The sequence below is a fragment of the Ambystoma mexicanum genome, chromosome 5q, assembly GCF_040938575.1.
Source record: "Ambystoma mexicanum isolate Mex_15411 chromosome 5q, UKY_AmexF1_1, whole genome shotgun sequence".
NCBI lineage: Eukaryota > Metazoa > Chordata > Amphibia > Caudata > Ambystomatidae > Ambystoma > Ambystoma mexicanum.
In genome coordinates, this window is record NC_090933.1 from 912163084 (window position 1) to 912187047 (window position 23964).

Genomic DNA, 23964 nt, shown 5'->3' on the forward strand with positions numbered 1-23964 from the left:
GTAGCTGGCCAACAGGGTGGTGGAGTTTGCAATCCTTGCCCGATAGGCGGACGTTGAGGCTACTTTCCTGCCGAAACCATATAGTTTTTTTGCTCTCCTTGTCTGGAGGAGCTTCGGACGATGACAAGGGTGTTCCAGCCCTCTTACGAGTGTTAGTGACAACTAGGGAGTCTGGCTTCAGATGTCCTCTTATATAGAGAGGGTCAGACTGGGCTGCCCTGAAAAGTTTTTCAACTCTGGGATTGACTGCTCTGGTGAGGTTCGGGTTCACCAGGGACGGGTCTATTCTTCGCTGAATAGAGTTGAGGATAGGGATGGTCTGGGCAACAGGCCTCCTTTCTCCTACTAACTCCTCGGCGAAGTCCCTCTCCTCCTGGACACCGTGGGTGTCAATATGGAAATGTTCTGCTGCACGTGCGAGAACCTCGTTCAGGAGGGGTTGGTTATCGACAGGGGAGTCGGTAACCGGGGCCTCCTTTTCTACCGGGGAATCTACTATGTAGGTTTCAGGGTCTTCCTCTTCCTCTTCTTGGTCCTCATCGTCCCCATAGTAGCCCGTCCCGGTTTGCTCTTCTACCATGCCAAAATCTTGGTCCTCACCAAAGGAAGTCTCTCCTTGATATAGTGAGTATGGTCGTGAGTATGGTTGTACCTCGAAGGGGTCTGTAGACCTCATCGGTGTCTCAAACCAGGGCTTCTTACTCGGGGGGATAGGATCATTAGAGCCTGAGGGTGTAGCCCCTTGTGGATCATATGAAAGGAAATGGTCTGGATTTTTATCGTAAAAATCTGCCAAGGAAGACATCCTTGACATGACCCTATCTATGTCATCACTGGACCATTTTTTGGAACTGGGAATGACTCTCAGAAAGTTTTGGAGATTTATCTTGAGTAGAATTGCTCTTTGAAATATCAGCAGACCTGGTCTTGTCTGCCTGTTTAGGAGGAGTGGAGTGTTTTACAGGTGTGGAAGAGTGCAGAGGCTGCTTCTTCTGCTGTTTTCCCCCCTCCCCGTGAGTGGAAAAGTGTTTTCCCTGTCCCTTTGTGGCTCCGGAGGTTTTTGACGCCTGGCGTCGAGGATCGGGGGTAGAGTCCCTGTCCTTCGAACGTGGGGCCTTGCTGATCTTGTCTGCGGGCTCCGACTCCTGGAGTGCGATCTGGGGGTGGAAGTCGTCTTCGTCTTCCGACGATCGAACTTCCGTTAGCCTAGGGAGCGAGGCACTCTTGGCAAGAGTGGATGATTGCCTGGAGTCATGCGGCGATCTCGAACGCCCAGAGGAAACCGATTCCGACCGTTCTGTTTGTGCCTCTTTCCGAGCACTCGACGTCGTCGAGTCTCGGTTGGACTTCGTGTGCTTAGTGTGGGTGGTGTGTGAAGCGCCTGTGTCGCCGGGAGTCTTCCCCATAGCCGCCCTGTCAGACGACCTTCCGAGGTCGGGGACCTGCGCTCGACTGTCTTTCGACGCCGTAATGCCCTCGCCGTCCGACAGCACGGCGTCGCTGCCATCGCTGAAGGCGCCCTCCGCTGCCATGGCCGCCTGCTTGGCGTGGTGGGCCCAACGCTTCGTCAAACGGTCCTTAAGTGTCTTAGGTTTAAACCTACTACACGCTCTGCAGTTCGCTTCGGGGTGGTCCCTCGGCAAGCAGAGATTGCATGTGGCGTGCCTGTCGACACAAGGGTATTTGCGATTGCACTTGGGGCAGAATTGAAAAGGGATACCCTCCATAAGCACCTTGAGGCAGCGGGCTGTTAAGTGTAGGAAATGTATAAGGTATACCTATATACCAAGAGTGTAGAGTATGTCCAACCCCCCCACTCTCCCTACTTGCAGGGCCGAGGCCAGAAGCCTTCCAAGGCCCGGGCCGAGGCCAGAAGCCTTCCAAGGCCCGGGCCGAGGCCAGAGGCCTTCCGAGGCCCAAATCCGTCGTGCAGCAGCCGACGGTCGATTTCTTCTCCAGCCGGCGTCGAGTGTCGAAGTTCGATGTTGGGATGGGGAAGGATGTCAATTAATCAATATTTTAGCAAAAGTATGGCTAAGGCCAGGGGACTCCGCAAAATGCTTCCGACCAGTATGGCGGAAAAAAACAATCTGAGGATCCTAGACACGTGAGGGATCTTGGGTACAGTGGACGTCACACTAGGGATAGTATTACTGGCATGCCCTGTGTCGACGCCCATTTTCGAGTTTCGAAAAACAAACTGTAATACTCCGCAGCTTCCACTAGATGTCAGCCTATGCACAGCATGTGATCTAAGCAGATTCCACAAGCCTCAGAAACATATATACACTGAGGATTTCTTACAACATATCACTAACATACCTTGGGAAGGGGGTCGGATTCTAGCCATACTAGATGTGGTTTCCTTGTACACCTCTACCGATCATACTGTGGGTATTAATGCATGCAAATACTATCTGGACACCCGCTATCTTAATTATCTTGGACGCAGCACTATGATCTTGGAGATGCTCCTGTTCTGCTTGCAAAACAATGTCTTTCTCTTTGAGGGTTCTTTTTTCGGCAAATCAGGGGGACTGTTATGGGGAGTACTTTTGCACCATCCTATGCTAATCTCACGATGGGGTGGTGGGAGGCTACTTTTCTGTCTGACTTACTTTCATCTTGTTTTTCAACACAGATTGTCTCTTGGTGGCGGTACATTGACGATGTTTTTATTATTTGGAAGGGCACGGAAAGTGATTGGCTCCTTTTTGTTAAGAGTATTAATACCAACACGGCCAATCTTTGCTTTACTGAATGTCATAGTCATTCGGAAATTGTCTATCTGGATGCCATCGTTATGTTGGACAGTTCAGGTATCCATACTGCCCTTCACAAGAAATCCACCAATACTGGTCTGCCCCTTCATGCCAACAGCTGTCACCCTCCGTCATGCAAAAAATCTATTCCTTACGGCGAATTCATCCGGTTTCGTCGTAACTGTACCAATATTGCCTGGTTTGATCATCACTGTGCATTGGCAGCCGTTGATTTCTTGAAACAAGGATATGACAAGAGAACAAGAGAACAATTGAAATGGCTTACACCAAGGCACGTGGAATGTCTAGTGAAAGGTTATTATATGATGTCAATCTTAAAATTACCACCAATGATGACCCCAGAATGATTATTTAGTTCGATACTGCCTCAAATAATATCCGGAAAATTGTTGAGAAACATTGGCGTGTCCTTACCTTAGATAATGATCTCAGACCTGTGTTGTCCAATCGTCCTACAATGACATACAAACGTGTGCCCTCTCTCAGAGATGAACTTGTGTCCAGTTTTCTGTCTCCAAGTGGCAAAAATCCATTTACCACGACCTGGCTTTCCGCCTCCCCTATGGGGTTTACTAAATGCATGAAATGCAAAGCCTGTGCACATGCCACTGTGCAGAAATCATTTGTACATCCTGTCACGAAAATTGATCAGAAGATAAAGTACACTATCAACTGTGTCACTACCTGTGACACAACCTTTGTCGTGTATGTCCTCTCATGCCCATGCAGGAGTTGGTATCTTGGGAGTACCAAATGTAAACTGAAGCTGAGAATTTTGCAACATCTCAGAGCCATTAAAAACTCTGATCGAGCGTACCCCATGGCCAAACATTTCAAACAGGAACATGACAATGATTTGAAATTGTTAACCTTCTTCGCAGTGGCACATGTGCCTGTCCACCCCAGGGGTGGTGATCGTGTCTTGAAATTAAGACAACTTGAAACCAGATTTATTTTGGATTTTGACACAAAGTATCCAAAGGGCCACAATGTAGACGAGGAATTGTATACATTCCTGGGCACTTAGTTATTTATTGTCTGTATTTTTCCGCTACTTGTATATGGTTTCCTTTCTCTGTTGTATCTCGTTCCCTGACTCCTATGTCCACTTTGGACCTCCATTATGTGTTCCTGATTTGGTTTTTTTTCAGTCCTGGGGATGATTAATTTATTTTTCATACTTTTAATCTATCTTTTTCTTTCATTCATTCATGATTTGGCTGTTTATTTTGCAATCTGCGGGGAGTGATATATGTAATCTTTCTATTACCTATGCTGGGGTTTAATTGTGGCCCTTTCATCTTTGTGGCTCTGCCTGCTGTCTCTGTTCCCTGTCCCTTTTTGTGGCTGGTCCTGCTTGCTTTATTATACCCAAAGCTTATTATCATGACACTCTGGGCTTTTATTGTTATGTTTACTCTGTTTGCCCACTGTGGCACCGGACAGTCAGGACTGTTCCAAAGCTGCATATGCACTTGCACTTGCACTTTAGTATAGCTTCGTCTGAGGCTTGATAGACGCATTGTTATCTTGCTGCTGTTCATGCACTTATGCACTTTATTCGGGAACATTACCTGTACCTGTTCCATGTGTAACACATACCTATGCCCCCCTTTTTTAATTAGGCCAGCAGTGACCACCCTATGTATTAGTAGCCTAGGCTGGATTTTACAGTGGAATTCATGGGTATATAATCATTTTTGTTTCCTATGATGAGGTGTGCTCAAGTTTTACCATCACTATTGCGGCTTTATTTTTCTTCTATTTTTCTCACAACCGTTTTGCAATTCCTTATGCAGTTCTGTTTTATTTGTAGGACCTACTTTTTCTCGCATTCTGTGGCCACCACCATATTATTCCCCATGGTGATGACTTCATCCTTATCTGCACCTGCAATTTATTCTTGTGTCCTAATGTTAGCTGGTGTGCCACTATTACACCCATTCCCCAGTCCATATCCATGGTCGTGGTGTTTCAGTTCCCTTTATTTCTGCACCCGACCCCTTTCCATCATGGCCGCCGTCTTCTTTCCATCCCCTGCCTTGGTTTACGGACATCATTGACAGAGTAATTGGACTACCTCCATTGTTTGCATTTCTACCAGCTCACCCCTCCTCCCCTCACGTGGAGTGAGCTCTCGGTGTGAAAGGCAGTGTCTTGCTTGATAAAGACTAGAAGAGCTGTATGCATCTGACTATCCATCTGGAGATGAAATTATTTGAAATGCGGTCTCCTTCTCTACCTGGTGCTACATAGACAAACATTTGGTCTGTTTTCCTGAGCTGTCTGGTCATGTTTACATAGTAAAGGACCGCCCTCCTTAAATCTAGTGTATGGAGTTTTTTCTCAGCTGAGCTAGTTGGGTTCTAAAAGGAGGCTGGTTGCTCAATGGATTGGTTTACGCGGAAATTTGAAACAAACTTAGGTGAAAACCTAGGGTGTGTTCTCAAAACCAATTTGTTTTTGTGAATAGCAAAGAAAGGGTCTTGCACTGACAATGCTTGAAGTTCGCTGACTATTCTTATGGAGGTAATTGCCACCAAGAAAGCCGTTTTATTCATGAGATGTTTAAGGCTTGACTTAATGTATAGGCTCAAAGGGGGATCCCATGAGTTTTGCAAGTACTACATTGAGGTCCCAGCCTGGCGGTGGGTTTGATATAGGAGGTTGGAGTCTCTTTACTACCTCCATGAATGCCTTAATAAAAAGTACCTTCCACCATGATACTTTACTGTGAGAGGTGGTGTATGCGGATAGCGCCGCCAGGTGAATTTTGATTGAGTTAAATACTATCTAATAAGTGTATCATGTAGTGAAGAATGTGAGTTTTATCTATAGGGTTTGTTTTTAATGGCACCAAATTACACATCTTCTCCATTTGTCAAACAAACAATGTCTGATGTTTTCTTTACGTGCCTCCTTGAGGATACCCATACACCTTTGAGGTAAGATAAGATGTCCAAACTCTATGACCTCAGGAGCCATGCTGCCAAGTTTAGTGAGTGCGGTTGAGGGTGTAATTTTGTTCCCCCGTGCTGAGAAAGCAAGTTGGGCTGGCACAGGAGATTTATTGGATCGCACATCGCCAGTTTGCGCAGATGTGGATACCATGGTTGTCCGGCCCACATAGGAGCAACTAGGATTACCTTAATTTGTTCCCTGTGAATCTTGTTCACCACCCTGTTCATTAGTGGAGTTGGGAGAAAAGCGTAGGTAAATTTCCCTGACCAACTCATCCGTAGGGCGTTCCCCTTGGAGTCTGGTTGGGGAAACCTGTATGCGAAGTCTGGGCATTGCTCGTTTTTTTTGTAGCGAACAAGTCTAGCCTGGTAGCGAACAAGTCTAGCCTGGGGAAGCCCCACTGTGAGAAAATGTGATCTACGACATCTTGGTCGTGTTGCCACTGCTGATCTTCTGGAAGCGGATCTCTGCTTAGCGAGTCCGCTAGGGTGTTGAGTTCCCCGGGTACATGTTGTGAAGTTAGGAACATCCCCAGTTTGAGTGCCCATTTCCATATTTTCTGTGCTAGCCTGGACAAATTTGGAGAATGTGTGCCCTCCTGCTTGTTGATATAGAACACTGCAGTGGTGCTGTCTGTCAAGATCTGCATCAACTGATTTGACAGGTGCGCCTCGAAGGCTTGGAGCACTTTGAATACTGCCAGAGGTTCTAGCAGGTTTATGTAGTTTTACGCTGTGATCTAAGTCCACAGGCCATGTGCTGTGAGATGAAGGTGATGCCCCCCACCCACCCAGAGAGTGATGCATCTGTTGTAACTACCGCTTGCACTGTCGGGTCGTGGAAGGGTTTTCCCTTCAACAGATTCTCCTTTGACCACTAGTGTAGAGCCTGTACTAGTGTTGGCAAAACGACCACTAGATCGTTCAACTGACCGCTTGCCTGGGACCACTGTTTGGCCAACCACTCCTGCATCGGGCAAATGCGCAAACGTGCATGTGGGACCAGGTAAATGCAGGATGCCATCATGCCAAGCAAACGCATTGCTTTGCGTACGCTTATCTGGTGACCGGCTTGATACTGAGGTATTTGCAGCAGTATGTTTTTGATTATTTCCTTTGATGGAAAAACCAACCCTTCCTCTTTTTTTTATAACAGCATCGTAGGGGTGCTGCCCCCACCCACTGCACGGTGAGCGGGTCAGCCGCCGTTTGCATCGGCTCATCGCGGCGCACTCTGGGGACGCGCTGCTCTGCTCCCCGCCTGCCCACCCGCCCCGCTTGAATTCTTTGATCCCCGTATCTGGGGCTTGGTGGCTCCCGATCTGTGCACACAGCAAGCCAGATCCAAACTGCAGGGCCAGCCCGCCTACTCCCATGGGTCCGCTCCGATCAGGGGCGGCGGCTCGCAGGCCTCGGGCCTGAACCCAGCATGATTCATCACCGCGCCGCGTGCCTCACGGGGCCCGCCTCGCTTGCAGCAGTGAAGGGCATGTAGCCCCAAGCGTGATTCCCCCGCCTGGAACCTTAGGCCTGCCTACATCCTGGGACAGGTGTTGGGTGAACATCCGGAGGAGCCCCGATCCAGAGCCCAGTGGAGGGCCAGCTGTCCCCTTACTAACTCCTGGGGCACCCCGGCCCACCCAACAACACACCGCCCCCCCCACCGGGGTCCAAATGATTGACAACACGACGCTGGACGGGGAGGTCCTCTCCCCTCATCCTCACCACCCTTGGAAGAAAAATACAACCATTGGGGGCCCAGGTGTAGGGGCACAGGGGTCTTCTGGGACCCTGCAACACAATATACAGGCAACTTTGCAAGAGCACTCTGTCCCAGCTAAAAGGTGCCACGGTGCTGACTTGCCCCAGGCTCTGCAGCCTCATCGAGCCTCCTGGGCACCCAACACCACTCCTGGGACGCCCCGGCCCCCTTGGCGACTCCACGCCCCCCCGCTGAGGACACTCCCAGATGCCTTGCAGCACCAGGGGAGGAGGCCTTCCGCCCCCCACCTTCTTCACCTCCAGGACCCAAACATAATCCTCTGGATTCCCAGCACCTGTGAGCGGGGAACCCCGGGATCTCCTGTATACCCACTATCACCCACAGCATATGGTGCGCCTCTTCCTTATCCCAAAAGACCGGTGGGGCCCTCACCTGCTTACATCCTACTACGGCCCATGAACTATTTGGCTTCCAAGGACACCCAGCACTACTCCTGGGGTGTCTCGGCCCATTCAGCGACTCCCTGTCCTCCGTTGCTCTGCCCAGGAGAGGGGGCATCACGTCTAAGCAACATAAACCCACGAAGAAAACAGACATTGCCACAATGCTGCTGGCGGCAGATAAGGGGTAGAAACAAGACCCTCCCAACTCCAAGCCACAGACAGACCAGGAGGGCAAAGAGTACCTCGCAACCAGAAGCAACCTACTGGCCTTTCTGGCCCACATTAAAGCTGAATTTAGGTCCTGCATGACCAAGCTCTCGACACAATTAGAGCACACAGACCAGAGAGTAACGGAGGCGGAACAAAGATTGGGGGAGGTTGAAGACCAGGCCCAAAATCATACCACGGCTATAGACGGAATCCAACATTCTATCAGAGCCCTACAAGACAGGTGTTAAATCCTGGAATTTAAACAGGAGGACCTTGAAAATCGAGCTTGGCGCAATAACCTACGAATTCAAGGTGTTCCTACCTTGGTTCCGGATTGAAATCTAACTGAATATGTCCGGGATCTCTTCCAGGGCCGTCTCCCACATTTGGACAAGGCCCAACTCTTATTAGATCGCACCCACAGGTTACGCCCACGCCACGGAGTGGAGTCAGACTCTCCTCCCGATGTTATCACCAGAGTGCACTTTTTCATCACCAAAGAGGCCATCTCATCAATCTGTCGCACCCGGGACGAAATAACCTTTCAAGGTTCCCCACTCCAAATCTATCAGGACCTTTCTCTCCTCACTCTGCAAAAAAGAAGATCTCTCCGACCGTTGGCTCTCTTCCTTCAGGCCTAACAGGTCCGCTACAGGTGGCTCTTCTCAACAGCGTTACACTTTACCTATAAAGGCACTCTATGAATAATTAGCCACCTAGAGGACGCCGCACAAATAATGCATTCACTCTCACCCGGGACAACCTCCCGGGGGCCTCCGAAAATGCTACAGGTGGGGACCCTGTGCCCCCGCCAAAAGAAAGCGAAATACATGGACAGGGGTCCAGAGGGACAGAAGGAAAAAATGACGAACACTACAAGATGGCGCGTAAACAGGAGGCCGGGAGGCTAACACATCGGATATCGATATCCCACAACCTTCACACAACTGGGGTCCGAATTGACGCGACCCCACTTCCCCTTCAGCCCCGGTTCTCCTCGACCCAGAAGGGGCGCCATACATTGAAACACAGCAGAAGTACCATCACACATACATAGGAGCGGGCCCCCCCCACGGCTCCTGCCCACTCCTGAGGTATGTTACGCCTACAAATCCTTGGAAGGCCAGTTATAGTCTGCCCACAAGTTCCAGCCATGTTAGCTGACCTCAGTTATCTGGCCCAGTTGGCCTGGGATTGTGCCCCCCGCTAGTTAACACCGGCCTCCCTGTTGGAGGCAGGGACTAAAAACCCAAGAGCAGGATAACAACCATTCCTATCCATCCGAGCAACGGCTCACTTCAACCCAACTCATACCTCTCACATGAACCCACCAGTGGGTCCTCCCCCCACACTCGGGATCATAGCACTTTGAGAGTCATCTCCCTCAATGTCAGGGGGCTGAATTCCCCCCAAAAGTAAATCTATCCTACAGAAGCTCCAGGCCGAGGAAGCAGCAGTGACCCTGCTCCAGGAAACCCATCTGTGTCAGCAGACTTCGGGCGCCTACGCTCCCAACAATTCCCTAAACAATTAATTGCCTCAGGTGGCAGCAAGAAAGGGGGCACAGCAGTTCTCTTTAAGAAGGGGCTGAACCCCCACATTCTGGAAACTAAACTCTGCCCAGAGGGAAGATTTGTGGCGGTGAAGTGTCTCCTCCTGGACCAGCTATACACTTTCATCTCGGTCTATGCCCCGAACACAGGACAAGTCGCATTCTACGAGGCCTTGACCACCTCCACGGTTCCCTTCACAGAGGGCCAAATCGTGATGGGATGGGATTTCAATGGAGTGCCAGACCCCTCGAAGGACAAGTCACACCCAGCCTCCTCCGGAGGCATCGCCCTGGCCCTCAGTCTGCTACGATTATTCAGGACCCTGGAGGTGGTCGATTTATGGCGGGTGTTGCACCCCTCGGAAACGGACTTCACCTTCTACTCCTACATCCACAGAAACTTTTCAAGGATTGACCTCCTGCTGACATCACCACAGGTACTCGCCTTCACAAATGAGGTGTCCATTGGATCAAGAATACTGTCTGATCATGCCCCGGTAACCCTGGAAATCCGCATTCATGACCCCAACCCCCACAGCCCGCCGCAAATGGTCACTGTATGACCCAATGCTGAACGAAATGTCAATAAGGGACACCATAGCAACGTCAATCTCAAATTTCTTCCAGGAGAACCCCAACAAGGACACCTCCCGGCCAATACCTGGGACACCATGAAGGTGGTCATCCGGGGGGAACTGATTAGCCCGCGGAGTAGCATACCACAGGAGCAGAAGGCAGACGCGCATGGCTCTTGAGGAAGACCTTCGGGAAGTGGAAGCTATGCATAAGGAAAAAGGATGGTCCCCCAAAATACAACAAGCGCTCCGGACGGCACGGAAGAAAAATTAGGCGCACTATGCCGAACACAGGGCACAACTACTGGCGAAGGACAAACAATTTTATTATGTCGGAACAACAAAGCAAACAAGCTATTGGTAGCAAAACTCGCCAAAATCAAGAACACCACCATTATTGGACTGCGAGACCCCAAGGGCACAACCCAATACTCTGAGCCAGAGTAATTACGGCTAGCGACTGACCACCATGTACAAGTAATGTCCATACAGCCACGAAACCGGCAGGAGCAGACAGAATACCTGCAGTAGGCCACCCTCCCTCAGCTGAAGCCCTCTGACATTCTGGACGCATCAATCTCAGCAAAAGAGGTAGAAGAGGCTATAAAAACCCTTAAACCCAGAGCCCCCGGACCAGACGGATACTCCAATAAATTCTACAAAATCTTCAGGCATCAACTATTACCACCATTGGTGAATCTCTTTAATTCCTTTCGGAGCACAGGCACTATAACCCCCTCCATGCAAGAATCTATCACAGTCCTCTTGCCTAAACCTGGGGGGGACCCAGCGAACCCAGCCTCCTACAGACTTATTGCATTGCTGAATATCGATGCCAACATCTATTCGAAGGTCCTTGCAATACGCCTCTCTCGCATCCTGCCGGACATAATCCACCCAGACCAGACCGGATTTATTAGTAACAGAGCAACAAGTGACAACATACGTAGAACGCTGGATCTGGTGGACCTGGCCACCCGAAACTCTCAAGGCCTGGCACTCCTAGCCCTTGACGCCACCAAGGCGTTCGATAAAGTGGACTGGACCTTCATGAACCTCACCCTGGAGGCCTTTGGCTTCGGACCCGAGTTCCAAAACCATGGTCCTGGCGAATTACAGATCTCCAAAGACCCTCCGGAAAATTAACGGCACCCTATCCTCCCCAATCCCTCTAACCAGCGGGACCAGACAGGGATGCCCGCTATCTCCACTCTTATTCGCCTTGGTTATGGAACCCTTTGCCCAAAGAATTAGACTAAATGACTCCATCAGGGGGCTCCAGGTCAGATCCTCCCAACACAAAGTGGCCTTATACGCGGACGACGTTCTATTCACCATCTCACAGCCCTCCCTCTCACTGAAACACGCTCTGGCCGAGATAAAAGAACTATGGAAGGGTCACTGGCTTCTCTATTAACTTCAACAAATCTACAGCCCTTGGGATAGGCCTGACTCTGTCGGAAAAGGCAACCCTGACCCCGCTTTGTCCCATTCAGTGGAAAACCACGGCAATCCCTTACCTGGGGGTTCAATTCCCAGCGAACCCAAACGAGGTCTTTCGCGTAAACTTCCCCCCTTCTCTTCAAGGAACTGGCAGATGACCTGAAGCGATGGAAATTACAGGAAATCTCATTAATGGGCCGCATCACTGCCTGTAAAATGAACCTTCTCCCCAGATTCCTATATGTCTGCTCATCACTCCCGGCTCTTCGGGATCTCCAAAGGAATTTGCTGCAGTTTATTTGGAGGGGGAAAAACCCAGAATCCCCCTGAGAACAATGCTGGGGAATGCCAGGCTAGGCGGCCTGGGAGTACCCGACCTACAAGGATACCAGATGGCAGCACAATTGGCAAACACCCAAGCCTGGCGGATATCCTCTGACCGCCCAAGATGGGTGGAACTTGAACAATCTCCCCTTTCTCTCCCCTTACGCTTTCTCCCGCACATTCCACCGCCTATGCGGCAGACAGAGAGACTACTGCTTGCCACCAGGCACACCATAGGCACATGGGATGAAGCACTCAAGAAAAAAGGGGTCCCTAGAGGACTGAGCCCCTCATCGCCAGTATTTCATAACCCAATTTTTTCTCCAGGTATGAACCCCCGGAACTTTAAGAACTGGATTGCGGGGGGCCTGGAATCGCTGGGGCAACTTTTTGAGGGGGTGGGGGGACCACGCACTTTCTTACAATGCAAGGAGACCTTCCGACTTCATGAGACCAACAGGTTTTCCTACATCCAGCTTCGCCATTGGTGCTCCCACCCGCAAACTCGCTTTGCAGAAGTCCGCCCTCCTACAGCGCTGGAACTAACTCTGATGGATCTCCCGGCCCGAGGTAAGGTCTCGGCCCTATATAAACGTTTCCAGGGGGACTTCCTCACCTCTAAAACCCGCGCCATGGCCCAGTGGGAGGCAGACCTAGGCCATCCCATAGAGGACCAGGCCTGGACGGATATATGGTCCCGGGGCACACTCATCCTCAACCTGCACCACCAACAGGGAATGTGCTTATAAAATATTGTTACACTGGTACTATTCCCCCCTGAGGCTCCACCACATGAACAGTTCCCTGGACCCGGCATGCTGGAGACAATGCAGACACACGGGGTCCTTCCTCCACATGTGGTGGACATGCCCACAAGCCCAACAATTCTGGAAACAATGCGTGAATATCATTGAAGATATTACTCAAACGACGCTCCCCCTAGAGCCTGAACCCATTTTGCTGGGTGCTCCAATCCCAGGAATATACTTGAGGTCGGGGGGCCAAAGCCAAGCTCCTATCGCAATGCCTTCTAGCAGGAAGAATAACAATTGGCCGCTCCTGGAAAGCCAGAGAAGGACCTCTCCTGCCCTTCCGGTGGACCAAAATGTGAGATATCCTCATCGCAGAAAAGGTGACGGCGGCTAAGGGAGGGACTCTTCACCGCTTTCAAAACATTTGGGGCCCATTTCTTGTCTATGACCAAAAATTCCCAGCTCTCACATACAAGCCCCAGCAAGCTAGGCGGATCCTGTACAGCGGGGACACACTCAATAAGGGGAGCGAAACATGAAAAGGGAGGGGAAGGAGCACCAACCTCCAGGATCGTAACCCGGACAGGCATTCAGGATGGGGGATGGAAGGAGGGAGGAGGAGGGGGGGGAAAAGTGTTCGTAGTGTGATTAAAATGTGTCCGGAATGTCGCAGCAATGCTTAACTGTATTTGTTTCCTGCCTTGTTTAAAATACACATTTTTTTAGAAAGATGCAGTTAGACACAGCCTTCTCTTCTGCTACTGCAAGGGAGAGTTGGGATTTTAGTGGTTCTGGAGTAGAGGCCATTAATGTTGATATTTCCTCCCCTCCCATCTGTGGCAGTTGTAGCTGGCCAGCAGAGTGGTATTATTGGCAATTCTTGTCTGATATGCTGCCGAGTGGTCACTTTCCTACCGAAAGTGTATTTTTTTTGCTTTCCTTGTCCGGGGGTGCCTCTGATGATGCGAGAGGCGTTCCCGCCCTATTCCTTGTGGTGTCTGGCTTCAATTGGCCCCTGATGTAGAGGTGTCAGAGGGTGCTGGACAGAAAAGAATTTCAATGCAGGGGTATACTGCCCGCGTTAGGTTTGGTGTTATCAGAGAGGGTTGTATTCTTCTGTGCACAGATTGCAATATGGGGATAAATTGTGTTGCTGCCCTTTTGTCACCTAATATATAGTAGTACTGAATTGGTAGCGGAGTGCTAACACCAACTAACCAGGTTTTAGAGAACCACCTGGCTGAACTGAGCATAAGCTCTACAGCTTGACTTAAGGGATAAATGGTGTACAGAACCAAACGGAGAATTTCATTGGCCATCCTGCAGAAGACATGCAGAGGAACTCACCTCTGAAATGACACTTAAGTAGCCTTTTTTATTTTTTTAACCATCTGTATTTATTGATTTTCTCATAGGCTAATATTTTCCAGAGTTTTCCCCACCAAGTCCCAATGACAGGGCCATCCGGGGATTTCCAATTACAAAATAAGGAGATTTTGACGGCTATTAAGATGTGAGTAATCAGTTTTAAGGTATTGGCTGTCAAGGGGCATATCCCGTCCCCTCGTTCCCCAAGCAAGATAATCAGGAGGTCCAGGGGTAGTGTCACCGTCGGGATGGCTTTAATATGGGAGAGCACCTCTTTCCAAAATGTTTAAGCTTCAAGGCAAAGCCACCACATGCAGTAGTAGGTGTCTGGGGCTATGGCCAGCAGCCATGCAGTATAGTTGCATCTCCTGTGCGCTCCCGCATGATTCGCTAATAATATGCCTTTCTGGATGTGAGCTCATGGATCTGAAACTATATTTCCAAACTGCAGCCGATATGGAGTTGATGTACTGACTTTGGTAGCTGTGCTAGCGACGGGTCCCACATTTAGGTACTTAGTCCTTTCTTGCTGGTAATCAAGCGAATCTTCGTTGGGCGTACGGGCATTTGGCTGTTGTCTAGTGTTTGGGAGGCAAATTGTGCATTGCCGTCCAGCAGGGCAAAGGCGCATGTGTACCTCTGTCCAGGATTTAGATTCACACTTGGGTGTTTGATGGGCTGCACAGACATCTCGTGTGGCGGCGACCAATTGCATTTATCGGAACAGAGGGCACTGTACGATCCTGGTGTCGGGTACTTTAATCATGTGAATAGTTGAGTGGCCAGTTTAAGAGCTGAGCGTGCTAATCAGTGTTGTGAAGCTATTTAAGTGTGTAGGTCTTACGAGTTACGGGGCCATTTCTACTTTTTTCTCTATGTGCGAGTGCGTACCTGGTGCCAGGTTGAGTGAGGTGACTCAACGGTTGTGACCTATGAAATCTTTTTTCGGGTATCCCTATCCGGAGACAAGTGAAGGTAAACAGGGGAATTGGTTCCTTCTGTGCTGTGCCTTTTTGAGTAATAGGAGGACATGATCCTTACATAGCGTCTGTTATATGGTTTGTTTGTCTTTGCAGTTGCTCCAAAAGAATACTGAGGTGACTTTTTGCGCCCATGTGAAAATTATATGTATCCAGGAATTGGAACATTTGACAAACACCATTGATGACATTCCCATTGAAGGTCATTTTTTGAGTTCATTGGTAGAACTGGGGGAGGGTGGTCAAGTTGTGGACCAGGCCTTTAAACTCGACACACCAGGAGTGTACACTGGTGGTGTAAAATGGTATATTGAGTATTGTGGTATTCCATCCTGATCTCAAGGATTCGTTTTTTACATTGTAGGTACATTGGCATCCATGTTGTGATGCTTGAAAATACCCTCCTAACACGGCGTTGAAACAGTCTCCAGTTTCTACAGAGTTTCCCCTGAAGAATGTTCACCCTTTGAGGAATTTGAAGAACAGAAACACATGTCGGGAATGATTTTATGATACATTTAGAATGTTAAATGTAGTAGTGTATTGTCATTTGTGTCTTTTGAATTATGTGAGGATGTTTTAGAGGATTTTTTATGTATTCGTTTTTGTATCCACTGGTGTTTGGGTCAATATGTGTTTTAGTATTGAATCTATTTTTGAATACATTTACTCTGAATTTTGGATGTATTGATGCATACAGTCTATTTTTTCAGGACTAAGTGTGCCGGACAAACATTGATCATTGAGGTTCGGTGATGAGATCATTGGTGCAAATATTGAATCTATCTCCTTTTTTATAACAATATATATGTATTCCCCTGCTGGTGCAGTTAGATGTTAGTTTAGGTAGGGGTATTGTTGGACAAACCCATTTAAACACACAGTGTATCCTGATTGCACTGTGCAAGTCCAGAGGCAAAGAGCCTGGTTTGGTCCCACTAAGGAACAGCTATGATGAGAGGCCATGAAGTAAAAGTTGAAATATCCAGATGGACTCAAGGTGCTGTTTAACAGCAAATCTAATTTTTTTTATAGCACTGAAGATGCGCACTCATGGATGGACTTGAGGGTGGCCCGTTTAAAGAAACATAAGTTAATGGCAGGCATTGACGAGTTACTTAAGGGGAAGATATTGCGATGGTTCAAACGACATAGCAACAAAAGTCGGTGCAACACATGTTACGGGAAGAAGGAGCCCATTGGGGCGTATTAGCGTGTGCAGTGCTCTGCAGGTCTGCTGCATGTCACACTGGAAGAGACCCCCATCTGAAAGTTATTTGTTTGATCCCGGTCTTGTTGGGATCTGGCTGCTGCAAGCTGCGCAAGTGGTTGGAAACTGAGGAGGCGAGAGAAGCAGTTGCGCCTGACGTGGCTGTGGGCTATTGGGCGAATGCTTGTTTTATTTGTTTGGTTAGATTGCTCTCTGCATTGTGTCAAGGCCCGACCTTATGTCTACAAAGTAGATTTATTTCTGTGAGAAGGGCGAATGGGAGGGGGACATGGCTGTACTCAGCGTTGGGTCAGGAGCATGCTGAGATTCTAAATATATGGTCACTTAGTGTCTGCTGCAGGCTGAGGGAATGTGAGGAAAGGAGGGATGGTTTGGATGAGTAGGACATCAGAGAAAGTGGGTGGGAAAGAGGTTATGAGTAACACCTTAAAGATAGTCACCTGAAACTTCAGGGGACTAAACAGTTTTGCAAGAGAAATAGGGTGTACACATATTTGCGCAGGAAGGGTATTGAGATTGTGCTACTTCAGGAGACACACCTCACGGCTGTTGGGGTGGCGATAAAGGTGTCAATGGGAAGGAGGGGTTCATGTTGCGTGCACCATAGTGGTGACTGGGGTGACAGTGATGTTGGGGCGATGTTGCGATTTAGCATGTATCTAGGTAGTTAATAAGAATGGGATGAGTGTTACTAGTAGTGTTCCTTTGTGTTTAGTTGATACATTTTAGATGTGCACACGTGCAGCAACATAATTTCAAATCTGCTGATGCAATAGGAAAACCATGCAGTTGTGTGGCATGCCACGTAGCGCCTAAAGATGGGATATAATGAGCTTCACATGCTCACTCAAGAAAGGAGCTTTGTTTATTTATTTGTTTTTATAATGCGCCTAATACCATACCGGAGTTCGGTTTCTAAGCGCGGATCCGGGATTCTAACCTCTGTTGCTCTACATTTTCTTGCTTCCAACACCAGCGTGTTGCCCCTGTGCTATCCTTCTGTTGCGGATGGAAAATAACTGAGGGGACGCGCTAGTCTTGAACATATATGCACAGATATACATACATGGAGGTCTTTAGGGACGTGTCTGGGACAGTTGTGGAACACAGGGTACATGGTGAATATATGAAACTATGCCATGAGTCCTCTGATAGCTAGGGGTTGTGTAAGCCGCAGAAATCTGGGGTGGCAAGATGAACTCTGTGTGACCGGGAAAGCTGGTTGAGCAAGGTTGAAGGCGGAGGGAAGGAGTGGGCAACTGTAATAACATAAAATGATCAGCAACTGCCAGGCTTGGGTTTTTACGACTTGGTACTATTATGGAGAGGAGATGTAATCTTTTTAAGTACATGGGAGCCTGTTATTCAGTGTCCAGGGAAGTCGGGCCGACTGGTAGGGTCAGTTTGTGACCAGGTAATAAACCTGGTGCAAGGGATGCTTAAGGGCAGAGTGAACAAATGGATTATAGGTCATCCATCAGGTTCTCAGGAATGACCCGGATGTGGCCAGAAGCCATGCATGCTGAAATGGTAGTTGTTAGAAATTAGCATGAAATGAGGATGCCAGCAAGTCTGGGTGGATAAAATGCTCATCGTCGGTTCAGTGGGAACTGGTTTGTTTCTTTCCCTCCTCATTTTGTTGAAGTAACCTTGGAAAAGCCATGTGCATCACAAGCAGGGTTAGAGGTACCTGACCATTTGGGACTTGTAGTAATTTAGGATTGTTGTGAATATGCAACCATGTGATATTACAACCTAATGCAAACGAGCCTGAAAAGGTGTGTGCTGTTAAATGCAAATGTATATTGAAAAGGGTGGAGGATAAATGTATTCAATGAGAGCGTGGGAACTGAAGGCGATTAGATTTCTTTGTATAGGGTTGACCAATCATGTTTGGGGGGATGACTTTGTAATGAAATATGAGGGAGTGTGTTAACTGTTGCAAAATGTATATAATGTGAGATCTTTGCGTGGTTTGAGGAAAATCGGGTTAGTTTGACTCTACGGCGTCATCCCCCCTCCTGGACATTTGTACAATAACCTTGCTTTACGGACAAACGTGCACTTGCTTTTTAAGAGGTACGCCTGTTTTGGGTGACGGAGATCAGAGGTCCACCCAGGCACGGTAGAACGACAACACACAACAGCCAGGAAATGGGGAGGCCAAGGATACGGATCTGCTTATTCTGCTTATGAAGAATAAGCAGTACCCTTTACCTTGTTGGAGACCAAGCGGGACGATGAAGGCAGAATGGTCACTGCTCACAGCTTCTTGGAACACTGAGGTCTGCATTATAAACACTTGCACACCTAATCACAACGCTACCTCCTTCTTCGAGTCATTGTACCGCAGGCTGACACCACACAGAGGCGCCCTATGGATATGGGGAGGGGATTTCAATTGAACCCTGAACCCAAAATTAGATAGGTCGGATGAGAAATATGCAAAGCTGGCCCCACCATCAATGATGTTGGGATCCCCAGCAACAGACCTTTGGCTATGTAGATCAGATAATGGTACGAGAAGAGGTTATTCATATTACTCCAGTCTACACAATATACATACAAGGATCAAATATATATTCACAGAGACAGAGACCATGCCCCAGTGGTCATCAGGGGAGAGGAGATTGGTAGAATGGGGACGGGGGTACGGAAGGAGCTGCTGAACAGCCTGTCAAAAACCAAGGCATTGATAGAAACACTGAAATAATTATTGGTACTAAAGGGCAGAGATGTGGGGAAAGCTTAGTAAACTGCAGCAAAGCTGCATTGCAGACTGGGATAGGCTAGGCAAGTATGATTATGTTAAATACACCGAGCAGTTACATGATAGTGGGATAAACCCATGCTACTTTAGCATGGCTATGTCAAAGTGAATTAAGAATGGAAATTATCAGTGCCATCAAAGATGAATGTGGGGAAACGTGGAGGGCTGAAAGTGAAATTAATGACACGTTCAGTTGTTTTTATAAGCATCTGAATAATTCGGACACGACAGGTGATGCAAGGGATATTTAAGTCGCCTTATCACAAATGAAGTTGCCTCAACTAGAAATGGAACAAGCGGAAATGCTTGATGCCCTGTTCTCAGAGGACGAATTCAAAGCAATCATATTATCCTTACCATCAGTAAAACACTGGGAGCTGGAGGAACCTTCCCCCCTGGAGGAACCCGTGGGGATGGTAATGGCTGCACACCAAAATATACAATAGTGGAAGGGATATGAGCAGCACTGTGGGTAGAAAAGATACCGTCACTGAATAGCCCTATGGAGGATCCACACTTCTGCACACAAGATAGGAGTGGTAATTGTAGCACACTGGAATGTACGATGGGGAGGGATATGGGCCACAGTCAATGAAAAAAAGGAGGGGGTAGGCTAGCGTACTGCCACTAACCAACTCTACTAAAAAGACTCCTCTTTCTGCATACACCGCTCAAACCCTGAACACAACCAGACTTCTACAGCGCAACAGACTGCATGCCCTTCACTACACCACAACAAACGAACCACACATAGCCTCGCCCAACAGCACATGGTGGCTACCAACTGAAAAAACACACCTACGCTTAGCGAATGGTATCAACCGAACTGAAGCTGCCAACAGCACACCACAGCTCTTTTGCTCTTCTCTACCACCCTGTCCTACTTACCAACCCCCCTTGCTTTACAGATCCACCAGAGCGCCAAGAAACCATGCAGGTGGAGACCATGCGCGGTATAAGAACCTTTAACATAACGTAACATAACATAGCTTATAACACAGTTTGAGCTGGCATTCCCTGTCCATAGTGCATCTAGTAAACCTAGGATTCCATTGCCATATACCAAGCTATGCCTCTCCCCCAATCTGGACTCCAAAGTCTCGCTCCCAGCTAGCCATATATGGTAAGTGTTTTTGGGGATCATATCTGACAAGTAGATTGGAAAGCCCAGAGATCCTGCCCCTAGAGCGACCCGCTAGAAATTGAAGTTCGAGAGCATTAAGGTCTCTAGTGCCTCTCTGTTTTATTAAAGGGTGGCTTGCACATTGACAAAGTAGTGAATACATACATCTTTCCCCTTCCTGCACTAAGAACACCTGTTTACACTCTTCAAAGGAGAAGGGTGGCCCGTAGTTGTAAAGTTGTCTGAGTTCCTGCAACCCACCCGTATCCAGGAAGAGAACACCAGCCTGTCCATGCCTGGGCAGAACTCAGGACTGCCCCGAGGCCTACCTCATCTCATGGTCAGTGTGTTCCAGCATGCTAGTGTATGTGTCGTCAAGAAGAGGAGTGATTTTCCCAGTGGGCTGTGGGTAAGTTTGGTGAATGGCAGCTGTTGTATCAGGATCTGGGATGTGGCCTATTCCATTGGTGACCAGATGAGCGAATCAGTGGAGGGACACCACGAGAAGATGTGTGAAAGTTGGGAAGCTAAGTAATAGCAGTAGACAGCTGGGACCCCAAGCTGACCAAGGTTTCTCTTCTCAAGAGGACCACCTTTGCTATTCTCTGTTTGCGGTGTTGGCAGCCATAAACCAGAGTTTTCTCTTGGAGCAAATGCAATTTATGTATCTGAAACTGAGTCAGGAGGGCTGCGAAATGGTATAAAAGTCTCAGAATAGTGGTAATTCTTTTTGCCCCAGTCACGAGATGGTCTGCTTGTCCCAAAGATTGAGGTCAGACTCTATGCTAGCAAAGAGAGGGGAGTAATTTATGCTATACAGCGCTTTAATTTAGCTGCGGATTCTAACTCCCAGATACGCAATTCAATCCTGATGCCATATAATGGGGCAAGTCTAAGCCAATCCGTCATACTCTGTAGGTGGTATCTTGAAGGCCATCACCTGCGATTTAGAGTAGTTTACCTCAAATCCCGAGACCTGACCAAAGTCCACTAACTCTCTCAATAATTCTGTTGCCAAGGGAAGCGTTTCACGCAACGTAACCAAGATGCCACCAGCATAGAGATACATTTTATGCCACTCCCGATGGTGTGGGATGCCCAGAATCTTCGGGCTATTACGGACCCGGACCGTTAGGGGTTCCATAGAAAGAGCAAAGTGAAGGGTGGAAAGCCCTGCCACATACCTCTAGAAACCTGCACCAGGGGGGGTAATACTGCTTGACCTTTAACAGAGCCAGAGATGTTCTCTCTGCCAAGAGGGCCTCAAGTTTAGCTTTTGGCTATTTTCAGGCATTGCCCATCTCCAAGAGAGCCTGAGTATTAATAAGCAGTCTCCTGTGTCTTAACCCCCACTAAGTTCCCCGATAAGCGAGTTTGGAAAAGTAGGATGAGTATAGGCTTATGGCGACCCCTATAACTACTGCTTTCATTGCATCCCAAACCATGTGATGGGGGGCCATTCTTAAAGTACGAGGTGATCTCAGTTATTTCTTACGGCAGATTACCAAATTCCTGAGTATTGGGCTATATAGTCTACAGGGTCTGTGAGGAGGGGAAGGAAGGTCCTATACTGAAAGGGAGAGCGAGACCAGGGCGTGATTTGAAAGGGCCATGATGTGTATAGGGGAATATGGGATAGTGGGAACCAAAGATGCGTGTCAATGCGCGAGAACCCCCTGTGAACATAGCAGTGAGAGAAGTCCTTGCTGCAGGGATTCTTTAGCCTTCATATGTCTACCTTCATGAGAGCCAGGGAGCTCCTATAGTCCTGCTAGTAGTGGGTAAGGTCTTGTCAGTGATCCATAAGTCAGTTATTGCTAACTGACGACCCCTTTAGTGCACTCCTAAGGGGTAAATACCCCACTTTAATTCAAACTGAAACTGGATTCAAAGAGATAGACTAGTAAATTAAAACAAAAAATTCAACAAAAAAATTCAATGATAATACTCATTCGATTGATAACATACAATTGGTAAGTAGCATATGAACATTCGTGTGTGTGGTCTGTGTTTTGTGGCCAAAAGGGTAAACAAAAACAGGCATAGGAGTCTATGTTGTACAGAGAAAATCTATTTAGATTCTACTTTTGAATTCCGAAGGCACCATGCCTCTGTAATGATATGTAAACAATCAAAGAATCAAAGAAAAGCATTCAAAATGAAGTATGTTGCATCACAATAAATGGACCTATACCATTAAAGTGAGAAAACAGTAATGTTATATTCACATATACACCAATATATTGAAGGAAATAGTTGATACACAAATTAAAGCTTGTGGGGTTGTAAGGTCTTGTCAGTGCCAGAGTCGGGGGAAAGATTAAAGTCATCCTCAATGGCGACAGATCCCTCCACAAATGTCTGGAGTCTGTTAAAGAGAGTTTTCCATTTCCCCAAGAATAGGACTTTAACCCCATGATACCTCCCATTGGGATCTTGGGAGTACCCCTGATTTCACAAAGGGACTCGATCTATCAAACAGGATTGCAACACCCCTGTGTTTAGTTCCACTAGAGGCAAAGAAACCAGGCGAGAAACGTTTGTGTGCAAATCTCCATCGCCCTCCTTTAGCAAGTGGGTCTCTGAGGGGGACATGTTAAGATGCTTCGGCAACACCGACTTACGCTTGACCGGTGAATTTAAACCTTGAACATTCAATTTAAAGATAAGTGTACAATCTGGAGTAGTTCCATCAAGTGCCGACATCGAAGTTAGGAAAGCATAGCAGCGCCACCCAATAGACGCAAGCCTGTAATCTGCTGATTTTGCCGTCCTCTGGCCATCTCAACACGTAACCACAAAAACAATAATCCAAATTCCCCTGACCGCAACAAGGAAATACAAAATTGTCGTTCCCAACATCAAACACGAATCCGTACTCAAGTGACCAAACAGCAATGTCTGGTTGATCTGTGACAGGGAATAATATGCCAAGAAGAAGTTTGCGGGGAATCGGCAGTGCCTCCAAACAAGTGGGAAAACCAGTTCTACAAGATAAAAAATAAATTGTCCATCTGCAAAATATTCAGAAAACATAGAAGTTTTGTCTTAGGTTCTCAGATACTACTGTTATGCGTATGTTACCTTCAGCAGTAGCATTTCTTTTCTTAGAGTCAATAAGCTACAAGGTAAACGACGAGAGGTTCAAACTATTAAAAAAGAAAAAAAAGAACAATCCATAATGTTTGGCCTCTTGAGCTACTGGTACCCTGTCATTTTACTGAAAATAAATCCAGAGTGGAAAGTTTCACCGAAAGCTAATACCTAAAAAATAGTGAAAATATATATATATATATATATATATATATATATATATATATATATATATGATACATTACTCACCGTAATCGTATTTCTGATGCTTGTATCTGCTTAGATTCACATGCTATGCATAGGCCGACATCTAGTGGAAGCTGCAGTTTTTTTTCGAAACTCGAAAATGGGCATCGACACAGAGCGTGCCAGTAATACTATCCCTAGTGTGACGTCCACTGTACCCATGATCCCTCACGCGTCTAGGACCCTCAGATTGTAATTTTTCTGACATGAGGTAGCATGAGGAGTAGCGTGAGTACAGATGATCCAAGTAGATAGAAGATAGATAAGATAAGACTACAAGCATCCATGCGCCTTCTCTCAGAGGGGAGGAAGGGTGGGTCGCATGTGAATCTAAGCAGATACAAGCATCAGAAATACGATTACGGTGAGTAATGTATCCCTTCTGAGG

General features: G+C 47.7%; 1 protein-coding gene across 1 annotated transcript in view; it reads right to left on the minus strand.

Annotated features, from left to right (window-relative positions):
• STK3 (serine/threonine kinase 3) overlaps positions 1-23964 on the minus strand; it is a 1834661-nt gene that overhangs the window by 390977 nt on the left and 1419720 nt on the right. The window lies entirely within an intron of this gene.